Genomic DNA, 5,424 nt, shown 5'->3' with positions numbered 1-5,424 from the left:
ATTATTCTGAGGCTTGGATCTACTTGAGCGATACTTGCTGGGAAAAGTTGTATGAGCATGGCAAGTTCTATCAGGTCAAGATCCTCCGGGAGTTTTATTCTAATGCTTTGCCTTCCGGTAGCTGGGTTCCGACTGAGGCATTCCCATTTAAGACATGGGTGCGAGGAAAAGAGATTGATTTCTCCAAGGAGGCGATCTTTGATTTTCTGGATGATCCTCGGGCTTTGACTGAGGAGTGTAGGTATCATCCTCGGTTAAATCAAGGAAGTTGGGATGCTGAGGCTATGAGGGAGAAGTTGTGCCAAAGTGGGTGCACTTATGATTTGAGCACCACTGAACACCCGAAGACCTTCACCCGTCGGAATCTCACTCATGATGCTCAGTTTGTGACTTCTGTGGTCCTGTATAATTTAAGGCCACGAAGTCACACCACTATTATTACACTGGACACTGCTGGTCTAGTGTACTGTATTCTGATGGGTGAGGAGGTTGATATTGCTAGGATAGTAGCAAATGAATTGAAAAGGGTTGCTCTGAATGGTACGAGTTTTGGCGATAGGGCCAAGTGCCGGTTGATTTTTCCCGGTTTGATTATGGGGCAGTGCAGGAAGGCAGGTGTTAGGTTTCCATCCGGGGGACTGATTCCCATGGATGGAGTGATTGATGATGTTTTTGCTAACAGGTTTTGTGCTGCTAACCCTGTTCTTGCAGCTGGTGCTCCAGCTGAGAATCCTGTTCCTGTTGCTGCTGCTCCGCCTGCTGTGCCACAGTTAGGTCAGGCTGGTGACTGGAACTGACAGATGCACATGGCTCACCAGAGAGCTTTCTTGTTTATCCAGGATTCTCTTCATAATCTTTCTGTGCAGCGTCCTGTGGGTACCAGAGATGATTTGGCGGTGTATGCGAGTTGGCCTGAGGACATGCCAGGTTCTCAGGGGGGAGGTGATGGTGATGATTCTGATTCTGAGGAGGAGTGAGCTGTTTATATATATATATATATATATATATATATATATATATATATATATATATATATATATATATAGTGTAGTTTTTTTTTATTTTTGCATTTTATTTTCAGTTGAAACTTTTGTGCCATCCTTTTAAGGATGAGGTATTTTGGATTATAGGATAAGTTTAAGCCTTTTATGTTTTGAAGTTTAAGTTTTTTTTAGTTAATATAATTTTTGCAATTTTATTTAAATTTTGATTGTCCTTGTGAAATTGCTTCCTTGATGAAAGCAAGTTATTACAACCAATTGGGGCGGTGATGATATAATGTGAAATTAGTACGTGCAAGGTATATTTTTACCGATTCTTTAATATACCATGAATTTGATGCTTTTAATTGTACAAATTAGATGTCACATTTTCTTTAACAAAAATAGTTCAATAATGAATCACTTTAGTACTAAATTTAGTGTGAGGAGCCTTTCCATTGTGTATATATATATATATATATATATATATATATATATATATATATATATATATATATATTATTTTGTGGATACCAACAATGTGCGTTTAACTCGTGTTTATTATGTTTAATCTCTTGCGTTTTTTTATTTAATTGTGTAAAGCATGAAAGTGATCAAAGAATTTTGTTTCGCATTACAAGTATAACTTCTCTACCAAATATAACCTACCCGGTGAGTGTGTGAGTATTTGCTAACCACTTTGAGCCGTTTTGCCAAGATTCAATCGGTATCATTTCCTTGTTTATAATTGCCGATTTTTGATTTGAATCTTGATGACTTTCTTTTAACCTTGAAGAGTACTATGAAATGTGGTTAGGATTGATTCCTTTTCGCCTTAGAATATGGAGCATTCGTGATTACATGGTGGTAATATTCAAGGTGGGGAGAATTAAAAAAAAAGGGAAAATGGTTGTATTGGTGTGGAGAAGAAAATAAGTGATTGCTCAAGAGAGAAAAAGAAAAAGAAAAAGAAAAGAAAAGAAAAGAGCTTTGTGTATAGCTAGTTTCCTTAAAATTAAAAGGATGAACTCTTGAGCATTAACAAAGTATAAGCGGTTGATAGGAATGTGTTGATGTACTTATGATTTGAATGCTCTCTTAGGTATTGACCCTTTCGATTCAATGGACTTGAGAAATGACACTTCCTTGTTAACCAAGCCAAGCTACAACCCTAAAGTCTTTGTGATTCTTGCTTTTACGCTTTTTATACAAATGTTGTGTAGATGAATGCATAATTGATTCTGGATGTTGGCGTCATTGTTGTGTGAGTGTTAGGATCCTCAATTTTGTCTCTTACTAGAGAAGTGTGTAGGTTGTGATTCAATCTTGAACTTGTTTTGCTTTAGGAATTGTTGACATCAAATGTGTATTTAGTATTAGTATCTTAATCATGGTGTTATTCTAGTAAGGGTAAGATGTTACTTATGTGCTTGTGGAATTTGAACCACCCATTTGTTCTTGTCTTAGCTTGTGATCTTATGGTTGTTTTTGTTTTTGTTTGAGGACAAACAAGGTTTTAAGTTGGGGAGAGTTGTTAGGTGCTAAATTGTGTTAATATTTGTTTTTATATTTGGTACCTTTCGACTACTTTTAATCGCAAATTCATGAAACCCCGTTTATTTTGAAGTAAATAATAGTAGTTTAGTTATTAAGCTTTCGTTTTCTTTTAATCGTTGTTTTTAAGTGTTTCGTGTGCAGGTTTTCTTTTATTAGGTTGGAATTTTGAGGATTGGAGTAATGAGCCAATTGCAAAAGCAAAGTTTCAAGATCAACTCAAGGGCGCGACGCGAGCTAGGAGCGCGCGTCGCGCGTTGTTAAGGAAAATTTAAGTCAAAGTCAGTGGCATCCGCGCGTCGCGAGGTGAAGAGCGCGCGATGCGCGCTTGGGCGGTTTGATCATTTAATGAAGGGCTCGCGCCGCGAGCAAGAGTGCGCGACGCGCGCTGCACAGATTCTGGTTTTTCTATATATAGATCAGTTATGTCTTTTTGGAAGGTTAGACAATTTTGAGAGAAAAGAAACCCTAAATTCAGTATTTTGACTTGGAGAAGAAGAATCGAAGCATTGATCGTCGAGAAATTATCGTTGATGCTTACCTTCTTTCCTTCCTTCCTTCTTGTGCAAGCTACCATGTCAATGAATAGCTAAACACTTTTGTGTCAAGGCTTTGATGTAATCTTCCTTACTTTTTGTATGTGTTTCTTATAACTATTGTGTATGAACAAGTTGTTAATCAATATAGATGATCTAGTTTGATTTATCTTATCTTTCTATGGTTTAAATGTTTGTGAAATACAATATTTGAATCTTGACCTAGCTCTATCATCTATCAATCATTAAGTCTAGACATGGAATTAATGGTTGATAATCACTTAGTATCGGTTTATAAATGTTATTTGTGTTGTTCATTCGATTGAGAAATCGTTGGTTGAACAATCAAGTAAGTCTTGCTATAACATTGCGGAAACGAACAGTATAGATGTACGATACGTGAGATATTGATTGATAACAAATTCATACGCATGTTGTTAGGAAGACATACAAATTATAGGTTGATGAAATCAAGTCTTGATACTTCTCTTTAAAACTTAGAACTTTCTTTAATTTAATCCTTACTACTAAAATTGTTGAATGATCTTTAGCAAACCCAAAACCAAAGTAACATTAACTCAAGACAACATAAACTATAGAACGGCGGTGATATCGCACCAATCCCTGAGGAAACGATAATCTAAAAGTACTCCAATACTCTTTCAATACCTACCAAGTCCAGCACCAGATACTTCTAGACCAACTACAACGGGTGTGCCTTTCATTACATATATATATATATATATATATATATATATATATATATATATATATATATATATATATATATATATTTTCTTTGTTTTTATTAGTGCTTACAACAATCTCGAGTTAAGCAATCTTGTGAGGATCACCCAACTCATAGTCGCACTCATATTTTTTTATAAACTTTTAAGGCAAAATAGAGATCATTCACTTATATTCATTGATCCTATACTTAGAGCATGCTTAGACCGGAGCCGACTGCTAAGATAAACTACTTAAGGACCTATTTGTACGGTTTATTAAAAGTCATAGCATAATGGGAAGAAAGAGGGTCTAATCTAAATGTTTCATAAGGCTTAAGGTGCTAAAACAATAACAATTTTTCAAAAAAACGAGTACCTAAGACAAAACAGACCCTATCTAGAACCTGTCTCATAGCCCAAATCCTTAAAAACAACCATAATTTCTTTTGGAAAATTTTTTTTAAGTCTAAAAGGTGGGGGAAAGGGTACACTACGCAGAAAGACTCGTGTATCACATGCATTTTATTTATAAAAAACAAAACATACTGAAGGGAAATAAAAGCGATAAAAGCTCCTCCCACACTTAAATCGGACATTGTCCCCAATATTCCAAGATAAGGTAGGTAGGAGGTACCTGAAAATGCTAGTGGGGTACCTTGGGTACCTTGGGTAGCCTCCATCAACTGGAAGTGACTAGCATATGTGGTCTAGTGGAGGTGCTGTTGATTTTGGAAAGCCAGTTGACTTTCCATAATAGTGCGCAAGGAGCGGACATTCTGCTCTTGCGATGCTTGCATAAAGGCCATGTTATCTACCACCTTTTGCTGCATAGTAGCAAGGAGGGTATCCCTCTGGGCCTCTCGGGCCATATGCTCACGCCACATGTCCTCAGTGACATGGAAACTAGGAGTTGTACCTGCACGTGGGTTAGAAGAAGAGGGTGCAGTGTGTGATGGTGAAAAGTGGGGTGGTTCCTCCGTACGGTAATCAAACTCATCATCAGTGTTGTTACCCTCATCTATAGGTAGATTTGGGGGCAACAGACCAATAAAAGCAAAAGCATTTAGATCGTAGGTCCAGTTGCCCTCAAATATGATATCAGTATGACAGGTACAAGGCATAACAACACTGGGTACAGCGGCACCACCGACCATAAGGTATTAACCACCTTCTAGCCTCGTCTTGCATAAACGCATATCCTTTAAGAACTTAAGATTTGCAATACGAGGAGGAAGTGGTTCGAGGGTGGCAAGCTCCGTGTCCAATCTAATGACACAAGCAATAGTAGTAACCAGGCCACCAAAGGAAATCAGTCCACCTTTTCTTACAACATGGTGCATGTGGGCAATCATAAATGGGACCAGATTAACTTTGGTGTCGGCTAGGCAGCTTTGCATGATAATTAGCTCTTTAGCATTCAGCTTTTTCGGGTTCTCCCGAGCAAAGATGGTGGATGCTAAAAGGAATCGAAAAACACGAAGGGCTGGATTATGGATATGCGAAGCAAGTAGGCCATCAAAAGAGTTTGCATTTTGTTTAGTGATCTTGGACCAAAATGCTTCGAATGCCCAATCCTTGTCCAAAGGTGCTTCACAAATAGCACCATCCCCATAAGGCAACCCTAAC

The sequence above is a fragment of the Vicia villosa genome, unplaced genomic scaffold, assembly GCF_029867415.1.
Source record: "Vicia villosa cultivar HV-30 ecotype Madison, WI unplaced genomic scaffold, Vvil1.0 ctg.000853F_1_1_1, whole genome shotgun sequence".
Taxonomy (NCBI): Eukaryota; Viridiplantae; Streptophyta; class Magnoliopsida; order Fabales; family Fabaceae; genus Vicia; species Vicia villosa.
Note: the sequence above shows the minus strand (reverse complement) of the source record.